General features: G+C 29.3%; 1 protein-coding gene across 1 annotated transcript in view; it reads right to left on the reverse strand.

The window, feature by feature from the left end:
- LOC142236849 (uncharacterized) overlaps positions 1–17,421 on the reverse strand; it is a 68,684-nt gene that overhangs the window by 18,544 nt on the left and 32,719 nt on the right. The window lies entirely within an intron of this gene.

Consider the following 17,421-nt stretch of genomic DNA (forward strand, 5'->3'; position numbering starts at 1 on the left):
TGGTAATATTTGCAAATTTAAAGAAATAATGAACTATTTTGTGGGAAATACGAATTTAGTAAATCTTTATGCTTAATTTGTGTATAATTTTTTTTCCAGTTTTCTAGTTCACTTAACTAACGTACGCAAAACATTCTTAGAGTAAATGAAACTTTGTTCAATCATAATAATTCCATGAACTGAAATAACGTTTAATTGGCTTTTTTTGAGTGTAAATGATGAAAAATATATAAAAATTAAAAAAAAGTAAATAAATTGGAGTTTATTTTCATAATGTAAACGGGCCTACTTCATTTCACTTTTGGGGCTAATTTTCAATTTCAAAATTCTCATTGAACTTTAAAATAATAAATTTAAATAAAACTCACACATTTTAGAATTTTTTTTTCTAAATAAGTGATAAGTACCCGGTCTGACACATAGATGACGTTGCTAGTATTAAATGCATATTATTTTTATATAGTACCAACCTTCAAATGATTCGTGTCAAAATTTGACGTCTTTAAGTCAATTAGTTTGTGAGATGAGATAGAAAAAAAGGAATTTCGTGTTTTGATAAAATACTGTTTGCTGAAGGTAAAAAATACGGTGGAAGCAAAAACTTGGCTTGATAATGAGCTTCCGGACTCTGCCCCAGGGAAATCAACAATAATTGATTGGTATGCAAAATTCAAGCGTGGTGAAATGAGCACGGAGGACGGTGAACGCAGTGGACGCCCGAATGAGGTGGTTACCGACGAAAACATCAAAAAAATCCACAAAATGATTTTGAATGACCGTAAAATGAAGTTGATCGAGATAGCAGAGGCCTTAAAGATATCAAAGGAACGTGTTGGTCATAGCATTCATCAATATTTGGATATGCGGAAGCTTTGTGCAAAATGGGTGCCGCCCGAGTTCACATTTGACCAAAAACAACAACGTGTTGATGATTCTGAGCGGTGTTTGCAGCTGTTAACTCGTAATACACCCGAGTTTTTCCGTCGATATGTGACAATGGATGAAACACGGCTCCATTACTACACTCCTGAGTCCAATCGACAGTCGGCTGAGTGGACAGCGACCGGTGAACCGTCTCCGAAGCGTGGAAAGACTCAAAAGTCCGCTGGCAAAGTAATGGCCTCTGTTTTTTGGGATGCGCATGGAATAATTTTTATCGATTATCTTGAGAAGGGAAAAACCATCAACAGTAACTTTTATATGGCGTTATTGGAGCGTGTTAAGGTCGAAATCGCGGCACAACGGGCCCATATGAAGAAGAACAACGCACCGTGCCACAAGTTATTGAGAACGATGGCAAAAATTCATAAATTGGGCTTCGAATTGCTTCCCCATGCACCGTATTCTCCAGATCTGGCCCCCAGTGACTTTTTCTTGTTCTCAGACCTCAAATGGATGCTCGCAGGGAAAAAATTTGGCTGCATTGAAGAGGTGATCGCCGAAACTGATGCCTATTTTGAGGCAAAACCGAAGGAGTACTACCAAAATGGTATCAAAAAATTGGAAGGTCGTTATAATCATTGTATCGCTCTTGAAGGGAACTATGTTGAATAATAAAAACTAATTTTGACAAAACAAGTATATACAGCACTAAGTTCGGCCGGGCCGAATCTTAAATACCCACCATCATGAACCAAATATTAGGGTTTCCTTTGAAATTTCAGGAGGGCTTGAGGACTTGAGGACACTTCCCGAAGATAAATTTAAAGATTTCACCTATGAGGACTATATCAGATTCTGGATTTATAAGAACCATTTTTGTTTGAGTTTTAGAGAAATTATTAACAGCTCTTGTAAGTGTGCAAGAAAATTATAAAATAACGTCTTGAAGACTGTAGCGTGATTACAATAGACAGACAGACGGACATCGTTATATCGTCTTAGAATTTCTCCCCGATCAAGAATATATATATATACTTTATATAGCGGAAATCGATATTTCGATGTGTTACAAACGGAATGCAAACTTATTATGCCCCCATCACCATTCTATGGTGGTGGGTATAAAAATGTGTTTTTCTTTGTTAGACCGGGGACTTATCAGCCAACCTGTTATGTACTTCATTTGGAAAAAAAAAAACTTTTGTTCATTTTTTTTTTAGTTCGTGGCATTGAAGTAGATAAAAATAATAAAATGAGCTCCAAAATCCAAATGAAACAGTGCCACAAATATGGGGCGGCACTTCATAATGAATATGAACTCCAACAAAATGTAACTGAAGCAGGAAAATCGGGGCCCAAAAATAATATGGAATTACTCCCCAAAAAGGCAAAAATTTGGTGTTGTTGTCTTTCATATAATTTTTGGGGTCCATATTCATAGCGCCTTTTGGGACTAATTTTCAATGCGCCCATATTCATAGCGCCTATTAAGCCTAATTTTATGGGACCCTTATTCATAGCACTGTACAAAGTTCAAAACAGACACAATTTAATTTAAATTTCTCATAGAACTTATGAATACATTTTAAGTAAAATTACAAACTATTTTGTGCGAATTTAGAATGTAGTAAACATAATGTACTTCATTTATTTTTATTTTTCAGCCATTAAGGAAAGCAAGAAATAATTATTATAACGAAAAATTGATTCACAAAATTTAACTAAAATCAACTAATTATTATGTAATAAAATAAAATTAATTAAATAGGTGCTGAATTTATATTACATTTCACTTCGAAGTCCAATAAACAATCAACACACTCCAAAGCGTAGAAAACCGCAGCAGTTTGCTTGCAAGGTTATGGCATTTGTTTTTTGGGGAAACTCTCAGAATAATTTACATTAATTAATCGCAAAAAAAAACGTCTGCGTGTTGCTTTACCAAGTCCATACATCGTGTGTCAGGTCAGTGAAAACCATGACAAAAATGCACGAAATGTGTTTCGAATTGGGCTTTCGCATCCCTCATATTCTAAAATTCTCGCAACAAGATTTTTTCGAGATCTCACCAAAACTGATTATAGTATTTTCTAAATACTATAATCTTCTGGATTAAAGCAGTAATCCTTTTATTTAGTCAGAAGCAAACGCAGCAATGGATTTTACAAATTGACTATGTAAAAAGCTATATTCTGAAGCTTTGAATTCTGAACATTGGGATTATTCTCTTTTAGTTAGCGAAAACGTCACGGACTAAAACAATCCATAGAACTCGATTATCCAGAAAAATGTATAAAAATAAGTAACACTGGCATCAGTTGACACAGAAATCTAGTAAAATTATAATTTTATGTATACGAATAAAAGGACAAAAGATCTATTCGACAACTGAAAAAAAAACCTTGGCAACCAATCTTCATCTTCTTGTCATATATTTTTTTTTTTGTAAATTCATGTTCACAAACTAAGTTTGAGAGTTTCCCCTGAAGAGATGGGGGAGAAATCGTCCTTGAACCTTTAATCCATACAAAAAGTTTATTTGTCGCACATCGACCCACCTTCTGCCACCCACGTCCATCATAAATACCACATATAGCAAACATACAATATAAAGCCTCTTCGGCTTTGGTAAACCAAAGAAGAAGAACATGAATTATTTAATCGCACAAATGAATTGCTTTTGCATGGATGTTCACAAAAAATCTTAATTGGGTAAAAATATTTTTTCTTATCATTTAAAGAAAAATATTGGAAAATAGTTTTAAAAGCCACACACACAAAAAGTTCATTATGGAATCAACGAAATTTTTTCATTCACATAATGAGAAATTTTCATTAGAAGAATGAAAATATTCATGAATATATTCCATCTTAAAGAAAATCATTACAACAACGAAATGTTTCATTGTATTTATGAAATTGTTTCGTTTCGGCTAGGTTCTTTACTAACAAAATTTTCTATAGAAATAAAATTTTGCAAAAATTTTCTATAGAAATAAAATTTTGACAAAATTTTCTATAGAAATAAAATTTTGAGAAAATTTTCTATAGAAATAAAATTTTGCAAATATTTTCTATAGATATAAAATTTTGACAAAATTTTCTATAGAAATAAAATTTTGGTAAAATTTTCTATAGAAATAAAATTTTGAGAAAATTTTCTATAGAAATAAAATTTTGAAAAATTTTCTATAGAAATAAAATTTTGAGAAAATTTTCTATAGAAATAAAATTTTGACAAAATTTTCTATATAAATAAAAATTTTGCAAAAATTTTCTATAGAAATAAAATTTTGACCAAATTTTCTATATAAATAAAAATTTTGACTAAATTTTCTATAGAAATAAAATTTTGCAAAAATTTTCTATATAAATAAAATTTTGCAAAAATTTTCTATATAAATAAAATTTTGCAAAAATTTTCTATATGAATAAAATTTTGACTAAATTTTTTTATAAATAAAATTTTGACAAAATTTTCTATATAAATAAAATTTTGACTAAATTTTCTATTGAAATAAAATTTTAACAAAATTTTCTATATAAATAAAATTTTGTCAAAATTTTTTATAGAAATAAAATTTTGAGAACATTTTCTATAGAATTAAAATTTTGAGAAAGTTGTCTAAAGGAGTAAAATTTTCTATAGAATCTCAATTTTCTTATATTCAAATATTTCCTGTATAGATTTAGGATTATTTTAGTGGAAGTACACAATTATTGGCCTCATTTGGCCAAATTTTGACAAAATCTTCTATATAAATAAAATTTTGAGAAAATTGTCTATAGAAATAAAATTTTGACTAAATTTTCTATATAAATAAAATTTTGCAAAAATTTTCTATATAAATAAAATTTTGACAAAATTTTCTATATAAATAAAATTTTGACTAAATTTTCTATAGAAATAAAATTTTGAGAAAATTTTCTATAGAAATAAAATTTTGCAAATATTTTCTATAGATATAAAATTTTGCAAAAATTTTCTATAGAAATAAAATTTTGGCAAAATTTTCTATAGAAATAAAATTTTGAAAAAATTTTCTATAGAAATAAAATTTTGGCAAAATTTTCTATAGAAATAAAATTTTGAGAAAAGTTTCTATACAAATAAAATTTTGAGAAAGTTGTCTAAATTTTCTATAGAATCTCAATTTTCTTATATTCAAATATTTCCTGTATAGATTTAGGATTATTTTAGTGGAAGTACACCATTATTGGCCTCATTTGGCCAAATTTTGTACAAAATCTTCTATATAAATAAAATTTTGACAAAATTTTCTATATAAATAAAAATGTTGACTAAATTTTCTATAGAAATAAAATTTTGCAAAAATTTTCTATATAAATAAAATTGTGCAAAAATTTTCTATATAAATAAAATTTTGCAAAAATTTTCTATATAAATAAAATTTTGACTAAATTTTCTATATAAATAAAATTTTGACTAAATTTTCTATAGAAATAAAATTTTAACAAAATGTTCTATATAAATAAAATTTTGACAAAATTTTCTATAGAAATAAAATTTTGAGAAAATTTTCTATAGAAATAAAATTTTGAGAAAATTGTCTATAGGAGTAAAATTTTCTATAGAATCTCAATTTTCTTATATTCAAATATTTCCTGTATAGATTTAGGATTATTTTAGTGGAAGTACACCATTATTGGCCTCATTTGGCCAAATTTTGACAAAATCTTCTATATAAATAAAATTTTGAGAAAATTGTCTATAGAAATAAAATTTTGACTAAATTTTCGATAGAAATAAAATTTTAACAAAATTTTCTATATAAATAAAATTTTAACAAAATTTTCTATATAAATAAAATGTTGATAAAGTGATAGAACACATAAATAAAATTTTGCAAACATTTTCTATTGAAATAAAATTTTGACAAAATTTTCTATAGAAATAAAATTTTGATGAAATTTTCTATAAAGATAAAATTTTGCAAAATAAGATTTGTTTGTTTGGTAGTTTTCTGGTAAAATTTTCTCCAAATTTTGGTAAATTATTTTTGGCTTGTGTGGCAACCGTGGTCCTACTTCAGTTAGGTTTTGGGTCTAATTTTCATGGGGCCCATATTCATAGCGCCAAGATTATTTCCATTGGAATCAATAAAAAATTATACTTACACAAAAATCAAGTCATTTGAACTGGCAACACTTTTCGTCAGCTACCCTGTATAAACAAAGGTGTCATAATTGCGTTCTATTTTGAAAGACTGTTTAACTTAAATATTAAAATTAATATAGGGCTCTTCGTTTTTGTACCAACAAATCATGTATCATTATAGGTCTGTTTGTATATGGGAGTCACCGTGGTGCAATGGTTAGCATGCCCGCCTTGCATACACAAGGTCGTGGATTCGATTCCTGCTTCGACCGAACACCATAAAGTTTTTCAGCGGTGGATTATCTCACCTCAGTAATGCTGGTGACATTTCTGAGCGTTTCAAAGATTCTCTAAGTGGTTTCACTGTAATGTGAAACGCCGTTCGGACTCGGCTATAAAAAGGAGGTCCCTAAATGGAATCGGGCAGCACTCAGTGATAAGAGAGAAGTTCACCAATGTGGTATCACAATGGACTGAATAGTCTAAGTGAGCCTGATACATCGGGCTGCCACCTAACCTAACCTTGTATACTTAAATTATACACATATCCAGTAAAAATTATCCACAACCAGAGTAGGAATAAAGCAGAGGAAAAAATTATACACACAAAATAGTTCAGCCCATTTTGAACTTCCTATGGCACTAAAGAAATTTTTTGCAATTTTGAACTCCAATGTTTTCCTTTAAACTACAATATTTTCTTTAATAAGTGAAAATTTTGTCTAATAAATTTTCTTGAATTTGTCGAAAATTATTTATTTATTTTTATTTATAAAAAAGATTTATTTATTTTTGTGAAATTGGTGTGACATCTGTGTTTCTAATATATATTAGTTAACATTTTCTAAAATTAATCTAATTTTTCTAAAATTAACTTAATTTTTTTTTCCTAGTGGGTTCACTGTTTTTTCAGTGCAGTAAAAACTTAAAAGAGAGTAAGAATAGATTTTATTCCTTTCACTTTCCAGTACAAATATTCCATGAACTCATTTATATCTTTTAAAAATAAACATTTTCATATATTTTACTACAATTCTTATTGACATTGTGAAATATATTGCACATATAATTTGTTTATGACTAAAAACCAAATGGTGATTATTTTTCCAGCAAAAACTTGTAATTTTTCTAGTTCTCGAATGTCAACTTTCATCTCTCTCTATCTATCTCTGGCTCTCTTTTGCTGGCTTTTTGGAGTGAAGATTCGCCATTTGTTTATGACTACAAACTAGCTGATGATAATGTTTTCAGCAAAAACTTGCAACTTCTCTATTTCTCAAATGTCAACTAAAAACTAGTTGAAGATGTTTCCAGCAAAAACTTGCAACTTCTCTATTTCCCAAATGTCAAGTTTCATCTCCCTCTGGCTCTCTTTTGCTGGTTTATTGGAGAGAAAATTCGCCATTTGTTTAAGCAAAAACTTGCAACTTCTCTATTTCTCAAATGTCAAGTTTTATCTCTCTCTTTCTCTCTCTGTCTCTCTTTTACTGGCTTCTTGGAGTGAAAATTCGCCCAGCGATAATTGATAAGAATGTGTTCGGGTAATAAGCAAATTATGCCAATAAACAGCAAAACGATTAATCAACGTTAATAATACGGAATTTTAAATCTGTAATTATTCGTTATTTTTATAAGTTACCCAATTATTGGCGATTAGGATTACTATAATCAATCGTAATAGTAGTTGCTCTAATTAATACCCTCATATACATATGTCATATAATTTATACACAAATTGTATCTATCCAGTTTTATTTACAATAGTATATGGGTCTGTCTATTTATGCTGTTTGATTTCTTTAGCGAGCTTTCTATGTAATTTGGTCAAACATGTGACAAATGTACAAATGAGAAAAAAATCCAACAATAACAATAACAACAAAAACACAAGCAGCCGTCAGATTGTCAAATGCAAAACGCATATCCATAAAAACATTTTAACATACCATCAGCATTCGTATATAAACACACACACGTATACACATATAAATATGTTTAAATATGCGGCCCACCGTTGGGAAATAGTTTGTATGTCATCACTAACACCGACGCTGACGTCGCAGTCGTCTTGTCTAAGTCTCGATGTAACGTTTACATTTCAAATAACCTAGAATACAGAAAACGGCAATAATAATAACAGCAGCCACAAAAAAGCAACAACATAGCAATACCCAACCAACAGAGTCAGAGATGCCATAGCAATAAAAGAAAAACGCTAATTTTAAGCAAAATGTTCGTCTCTCTATAGAGTTCAAACTACAAAGCATTTTACATAATTCCAAAATTTCAGATGCTATTTTGACTGTCGAAAAACTTAATTGAAAAAAATCTACAGAAAAGCTTTGTCAGCTTTACGAGTTCTTGGAAAAACAAAATTTTGCGTTTTGCGAATTCGTAAACCAGAATGGGAGGGTTTGTCTGTATACAGGTCAAGTTCGAAGATGGGCTATATCTTTCTCGTTTTTTTTTTAATATAGCCCCCATATAAACCGACCACCGATTTGGGGTCTTGAGCATTTAGACACCGCAATTATTATTTACATGAAAATCAAAACGTTGAGGTACTTTTGGCACATAAACAAATGTACCGAATATGGTTTGTATCGATCCAGTGTTGATATAACCCGCATATAGACGGATCTACCGATTTTACTTCTTGAGAATCGCAATTTTTAGCCGAGATACATTAAATTCAAAATCGAAAGGTATTTTAGGTCCACAAATAGCCTTGACAAACATTGTTTGTATCGGTCTATCTTTGTCTAAAATTGGAAATTTTAGAAATTGGAAATTTTGGAAATTTATCGGTGCATATTTTAGTATAGCCCCCATATAGACCGATCTCCCGATTTTACTTCTTGAGTTTCTAGAAATCTGAATTTTTTGCCAATGTGCTTGAAATTCAAAGGTCATAGGTATGGTAGGCCCACAAAAAGGTGTGCCCCCATATAAAGCATGTTCCCAGTTGACTTCTTGCCCTTCTAGAAATCAGAATTTTTAAAGGAGCTGTAGCTTAAGGCCGTATATGTTGCTTAAGGCCGTATATACTTTTTTCAAAAAGTAAAATTTTTCAAAATTATAGTAGGTAAATTTTTCAAATTTTTAAATTGTCGACGTTTCTAACTGGAAACAAGTAAGTATTATACCCTTCACCGCTATGTAGAAAAACATTTGTGTTACCTTCTCAACTACTTAAAATTTGCTGGGAGCTATATAAAGGTTTGCATTTCCAGATACAAATACTTTTAATGGAAACAATTTTTTGTACTTCTACAAAAACTCTAGAATTAAAATTTAAATCGGCTAACGCCCTGGGATGAAACAATGAAACACAATGTTAGTAAAAAATATGGGAAATATGAAGCGAGAGAAATTTTAATGCAATTGTACAAAAGAGATTTATGATTTTTCAGGCGATACATACATATGTATTCGAGATATAGGACAATTAGAGTAATATTTACAACTTTTGCTACTCAGCAGTGGCGATTTTACAAGGATATTGGTTAGATCTCGCCAAGATATGGGGTCAAGTGTGGGTTGTGATATATTATTTGGTATAGTCAGGCGATTTGGAGCCTTATTTAAAACTCATCCGTTCTGTGGAATTTTTGGCATTGCAGTGTATAGGATATGGCTAAGATATGGGGAAATCATCACAGAATTTTGTGTAAAGTGTGAGAATTTTGACCATATTTGTATTCTCTGGAGGAAAATCCCATTGAAAATGGGTCTAAAATATGAAACAGTCTACCATTCCCCAACTCTGGTGTACGTATATATGGGAGCTATATACAATATGAACCGATTTTGACTAAATTTGACATGCATAGTTCGAATAATAATTCTGCTTTCTATGCGAAATTTCACGTAAATGGGAGTATAACTTTGGCCCCCCTGGTCATATGAGTGCAAATCGGACGGGAGATATATATGGGAGCCATATCTAAATCTGGACCGATTTCAACCAAATTTGCCACAATTACCTATACTACTAAACGTACTCCTTGTGCGAAATTTGAAGCAAATCACGACAAAACCCTGGATTTTGAGGCCATATAAGTTCAAATTGGACGAAACATATATATGGGAGCTATATCTAAATCTGAATCGATTTTGACCATATTTGGCACATATAATAGTATCGTTAAAAGTACCGCTTGTGCAAAATTTGAAGTAAGTCAGGGCAAAACTCTGGCTTTTGAGACCATATAAGTCCAAATCGGGCGAAAGATATATATGTGAGCTATATCTAAATCTGAACCGATTTTAACAAAAATTTACACACTTAACGATACTATTAAATGTACCCCTTGTGCAAAATTTGAAGCAAATCACGGCAAAACTCTGGCTTTTGTGGCCATATAAGTTCAAATCGGACGAAAGATATATATGGGAGCTATATCTAAATTTGAACCAATTTCAATCAAATTTACCAAGCATTGGTAGAATGTCAATTCTACCCTGTGTGCAAAATTTCACGAAGATCGGTAGTAAACTTTGGCCCCTGTGGTCATATGAGTCTAAATCGGACGAAAGATATATATGGGAGCTATATCTAATTCTGAACCGATTTGGCCGATATTTTGCAAGATTTTCGAGATTCATAAAATATTTGGATGTACGGTATTTCAAGAAAATCGGTTGATAAACACGCTAACTATGACCACATCGGGGATAAATATATATGGCAGCTATATCTAAATCTGAACCGATTTTTTCCAAAACCAATAGCGATTGTCTCTGTCCCAAGAAACGGCCCCATGCCAAATTTGAGGACGATCGGACTTAAATTGCGAGCTGTACTTTGTGCACAAAGTTACATATACAGACAGACGGACGGACAGGCAGACAGACGGACATCGCTAAATCGACTCAGAATTTAATTCTAAGCCGATCGGTATACTAAAAGATGGGTCTATGACCACTATTTCTTGGCGTTACATACAAATGCACAAACTTATTATACCCTGTACCACAGTAATGGTGAAGGGTATAAAAAGTTTAGCTTTTATGTGTTTTGCTAAAATAAACACACAAAAAAAAAAAAAACTAATTTGGCAACACTGTTAACAGACAAGAACAACTATACAACAAACTTATAGAAGAGAATGAATGTAGACACACATAAACACATAGGTATTCTCTTCTATCTCTATATGCAATAAGTGATGTAAGAAAAAAACCAATAGAAATAATAGAACACAATCCATACGACAGCTATACAAAAGTTAGATAATATACAAACTATTGCGCGCACACACACAAATAAAAAAGTATATATAAAATGTAAATAAAAATCTAATAGAAAAAAATCTCTATAAAATGGGTGGAAACCAATTTACGCTAAATAAACAGACTCAAACAAATTGATCTATTCGAAGTAACAAAAACAAAAACATATATGGCGGAACCATAGACCCTAAGGTGCCAGACATGATTATGTGATCAGCTGATATCAGTCATTTAAAAAGAAAAAACGAAAAAGACTTTGATTTCTTACTAAATTTTATGGAAAAATGTCAAATTAATAGAATTCTTCTAGGAGGTAAGTAATGTACTCCTTAATTGGAGGCAAAATTTTCTTTAGTTTTAAAAAGAACTGCCGTACAAGAGGTGCTTTGCTTTCGATCGAGTCTTTGTACTTCAGCCCAAGCGTTTTTGTTTACTCTCCTATCAGACAACGGCATGATATTATTATAGATATCAAAAGTAATAACTGATATAACGCATACAGTTTAGATAGGGTTACATTTTCTTGGTATCTTTGCAACACTTGCTGTTCAGCAATTCCCCATCGTAAGGGCGTTATCGTGAAGTATGCGCCTGCAGCGGATTTTTATATATTCCGGATTGCTGTTGTCACAGCTGGAATGGAATTATTAGGAGAAAGTTTCCTTTTCTCTAATAATTTTTTGCGTACGCTAGTTTAATTAACTAAAACCGAGGATATAATTTATACACACAAATGAAGCATAAAGATTAACTAAATTCGTGTTTTCCACAAAATAGTTCAGTATTCCTTTAAATTTGCAATTTTTACTACTAATGTGTTCATCATGAACTTCGTATGTCACTAAAGACATTCTTGCAAATTTGAAATTTTTCCTTGAAACTAAACATTTTTTTTAACAAGTGAAAATCTTAATTATGTCTAATAAATTTTCGTGAATTTGTCGAAAAATATTAACTCATTTTAATGACATCGGCGTGATGCCATCGATTGTAATACTGTTTTGTTAAAATTTTCTAAAAATATTCAAACTTTTCTCAAATTAACCGAAATTTTTCTTCGTGGTGGGTTCACTGTTTTTTTTTTTTTTTCAGTGTAAATACGTATAAGATGGTACCAGTTCGGATGGTTGAATTTAAAATAAAAAGTTCCTTTTTGTCGCAGCAATGGAGGCATATTTTGCAATATTCAAGATAAGACATTTTTCAGACTACTTTTTCAAAATGTTTTTGTTTAATATGGTTATCGGTATCCTTGCATAATATAAGGTCCCCATCAAAAAAGGTTCACTGTCCACAAATAACATTTTGCTCTTGAAATATGTTTGAAGTGATCATATTCCTTCTCTGGGTTTAGAAGCTATACTTGATTTCACGCCTACAGAGTTAGAAGGCCACTAATATTTTGACAGAATTTTCTATAATAAATTTTGGCAAAATTTTCTACACAAATAAAATGTTGACAAAATCTTCTATAGAAATAAAATTTTCTATAGAAATGAAATTTTGACAACATTTTCCGTAGAAATAAAATTTTGAGAAAATATTCTAGACAACAACTTTTGGCAAAATTTTCTACACAAATAAAATGTTGACAACATTTTCTATAGAAATAACATTTTCTATAGAAATAAAATTTTGAAAAAATTTTCTATAGAAATAAAATTTTGAAAAAATTTTCTATAGAAATAAAATTTGTACAAAACTTTCTATAGAAATAAAATTTTGACAAAATTTTCTATAAAAATAAAATTGTTGTTGTTTTTTATTTCAGCTTAAAACCATACATTGACTAAACTACAAGAGTAGCTTAACCAACAGAGGAAAAGAATGTTTGTCAAATTTATTTGGGCAAAGCCCTATAGACTGCAAGATGGTTGGATGGACGCACGTTTCGGAATTACCACATTCCTCATCAGCATCCTCTACTTGCAGCAAAACTATCAACCAATTATCAGAATAAATTCAGGCAGTTTATTAAACCCAACAAAAACCACACTTGAACCCTCCGAAAAAAGGGTTTACATTGATAGCCGGCTTATGCCGAAATAAATTCGAAACAAACATATCTCTTTTCCTATGCCACTGTCAAATCATCGATTTGAATTCACATGGCTGGGTTTATTTTGAGCGTGCCTCCTCTTCTTTTCCATTTGTTTTGTTTTGTTATTGTTGGTTTTGTTCTTTAAGCATTGTTGTTGTTTTTTATTTCAGCTTAAAACCATACATTGACTAAACTACAAGAGTAGCTTAACCAACAGAGGAAAAGAATGTTTGTCAAATTTATTTGGGCAAAGCCCTATAGACTGCAAGATGGTTGGATGGACGCACGTTTCGGAATTACCACATTCCTCATCAGCATCCTCTACTTGCAGCAAAACTATCAACCAATTATCAGAATAAATTCAGGCAGTTTATTAAACCCAACAAAAACCACACTTGAACCCTCCGAAAAAAGGTTTTACATTGATAGCCGGCTTATGCCGAAATAAATTCGAAACAAACATATCTCTTTTCCTATGCCACTGTCAAATCATCGATTTGAATTCACATGGCTGGGTTTATTTTGAGCGTGCCTCCTCTTCTTTTCCATTTGTTTTGTTTTGTTATTGTTGGTTTTGTTCTTTAAGCATTGTTGTTGTTTTTTATTTCAGCTTAAAACCATACATTGACTAAACTACAAGAGTAGCTTAACCAACAGAGGAAAAGAATGTTTGTCAAATTTATTTGGGCAAAGCCCTATAGACTGCAAGATGGTTGGATGGACGCACGTTTCGGAATTACCACATTCCTCATCAGCATCCTCTACTTGCAGCAAAACTATCAACCAATTATCAGAATAAATTCAGGCAGTTTATTAAACCCAACAAAAACCACACTTGAACCCTCCGAAAAAAGGTTTTACATTGATAGCCGGCTTATGCCGAAATAAATTCGAAACAAACATATCTCTTTTCCTATGCCACTGTCAAATCATCGATTTGAATTCACAACAACAATGCTTAAAGAACAAAACCAACAATAACAAAACAAAACAAATGGAAAAGAAGAGGAGGCACGCTCAAAATAAACCCAGCCATGTGAATTCAAATCGATGATTTGACAGTGGCATAGGAAAAGAGATATGTTTGTTTCGAATTTATTTCGGCATAAGCCGGCTATCAATGTAAAACCTTTTTTCGGAGGGTTCAAGTGTGGTTTTTGTTGGGTTTAATAAACTGCCTGAATTTATTCTGATAATTGGTTGATAGTTTTGCTGCAAGTAGAGGATGCTGATGAGGAATGTGGTAATTCCGAAACGTGCGTCCATCCAACCATCTTGCAGTCTATAGGGCTTTGCCCAAATAAATTTGACAAACATTCTTTTCCTCTGTTGGTTAAGCTACTCTTGTAGTTTAGTCAATGTATGGTTTTAAGCTGAAATAAAAAACAACAACAATGCTTAAAGAACAAAACCAACAATAACAAAACAAAACAAATGGAAAAGAAGAGGAGGCACGCTCAAAATAAACCCAGCCATGTGAATTCAAATCGATGATTTGACAGTGGCATAGGAAAAGAGATATGTTTGTTTCGAATTTATTTCGGCATAAGCCGGCTATCAATGTAAAACCTTTTTTCGGAGGGTTCAAGTGTGGTTTTTGTTGGGTTTAATAAACTGCCTGAATTTATTCTGATAATTGGTTGATAGTTTTGCTGCAAGTAGAGGATGCTGATGAGGAATGTGGTAATTCCGAAACGTGCGTCCATCCAACCATCTTGCAGTCTATAGGGCTTTGCCCAAATAAATTTGACAAACATTCTTTTCCTCTGTTGGTTAAGCTACTCTTGTAGTTTAGTCAATGTATGGTTTTAAGCTGAAATAAAAAACAACAACAATGCTTAAAGAACAAAACCAACAATAACAAAACAAAACAAATATAAAAATAAAATTTTGAGAAAATTTTCTATAGAAAAAAAATTTTGAGAAAATTTTCTATAGAAATAAAATTTTGTTGAAATTTTCTACAGAAATAAAATGTTGACAAAATTTTCTTTAGAAATAAACTTTTGATAAAATATTTTATAGAAATAAATTGTGGACAAAATTTTCTATATTATAAAAATAAAATTTTGACAAAATTTTCTACGAAAATAAAATTTTCTATAAAATAAAATTTTGAAAAAATTTTCTATAGAAATAAAATTTTTACAAAATTTTCAATAGAAAAAAAATTTTTACAAAATTTTTATAGAAATAAAATTTTGACAAAATTTTCTATAGAAATAAAATTTTGCCAATATTTTCTATAGAAATAAAATTTTGCCAAAATTTTCCTATAGAAATAATATTTTGACAAAATTTTGTAAAGAAATACAATTTTGACAAAATTTTCTACAGAAATAACATTTTGACAAAATTTTCTGTAGAAATAACATTTTAACAAAATTTTCTATAGAAATGAAATTTTGACAACATTTTCCGTAGAAATAAAATTTTGCGAAAATTTTCTAGACAACAAATTTTGGCAAAATTCTACAGAAATAAAATTTTCTATAGAAATAAAATTTTGACAAAATTTTCTATAGAAATAAAATTTTGACAAAATTTTCTATAGAAATAAAATTTTGACAAAATTTTCTATAGAAATAAAATTTGAACAAAATTTTCTATAGAAATAAATTTTTGACAAAATTTCCTATAGAAATAAAATTTTGTTTAAATTTTTTACAGAAATAAAATTTTGACAAAATTTTCTATAGAAATAACATTTTGACAAAGTTTTCTATAGAAATAAAATTTTGACAAAATATTTTATAGAAATAATATGTGGACAACATTTTCCATATTATAAAAATAAAATTTTGACAAAATTTTCTGCAAAAATAACATTTTGACAAAATTTTCTATAGAAATGAAATTTTGAAAAAATTTTCTATGAAAATAAATCTTTGACAAAATTTTCTATAGAAATAAAATTTTGACAAAATTTTCCATAGAAATAAAATTTTGACAAAATTTTCTATAGAAATAAATTTTTGACAAAATTTTCTATAGAAATAAAATTTTGCCAAAATTTTCTATAGAAATAAAATTTTGACAAAATTTTCTATAGAAATAAAATTTTGACAAAATTTTCTATAGAAATAAAATGTTGTTGAAATTTTTTACAGAAATAAAATTTTGACAAAATTTTCTATAGAAATAAAATTTTGACAAAATATTTTATAGAAATAATATGTGGACAACATTTTCCATATTATAAAAATAAAATTTTGACAAAATTTTCTGCAGAAATAACATTTTGACAAAATTTTCTATAGAAATTAAATTTTGACAAAATTTTCTATAGAAATAAAATTTTGACAAAATTTTCTATAGAAAAAAAATTTTGTTGAAATTTTTTACAGAAAATAAATTTTTGGCAACATTTTCTATGAAAATAAAATTTTGACAAAATTTTCTATAGAAATAAAATTTTGTCAAAATTTTCTATAGAAATAAAATTTTGTTGAATTTTTTTTACAGAAATAACATTTTGACAAAATTTTCTATAGAAATAAAATTTTGACAAAATATTTTATAGAAATAATATGTGGACAACATTTTCCATATTATAAAAATAAAATTTTGACAAAATATTCTGCAGAAATAACATTTTGACAACATTTTCCGTAGAAATGAAATTTTGACAACATTTTCCCTAGAAATAAAATTTTGAGAAAATTTTCTATTGAAATAAAATTTTGACAAAATTTTCTATAGAAATAAAATGTGGACAAAATTTTCCATCTTAAAAAAATAAAATTTTGACAAAATTTTTTATATTATAAAAATAAAATGTGGACAAAATTTTCCATATTATAAAAATAAAATTTTGACAAAATTTTCTATGAAAATAAAATTTTGAGAAAGAAATAAAATTTTGAGAACATTTTATACAGAAATAAGATTTTGACAAAATTTTCTATAGAAATGAAATTTTGAAAAAAAAAAATTAAAAGAAATAAAATTTTGAGAAAATTTTCTATAGAAATAAAACTTTAACAAAATTTTCTATAGATTTTTGCAATTAACAGTTTCTATAAAGATTTTGGCCACGTATTATTACCGTAATTTGTTTGATTTATGTTTCCCTCATTGCTTGGTCATCCAGTATATTATAATTTTTTAAAGGGCTTTTTTGCTAGTCTAGTTAGTTTTTTTC

The sequence above is a fragment of the Haematobia irritans genome, chromosome 4, assembly GCF_050003625.1.
Source record: "Haematobia irritans isolate KBUSLIRL chromosome 4, ASM5000362v1, whole genome shotgun sequence".
Lineage (NCBI taxonomy): Eukaryota > Metazoa > Arthropoda > Insecta > Diptera > Muscidae > Haematobia > Haematobia irritans.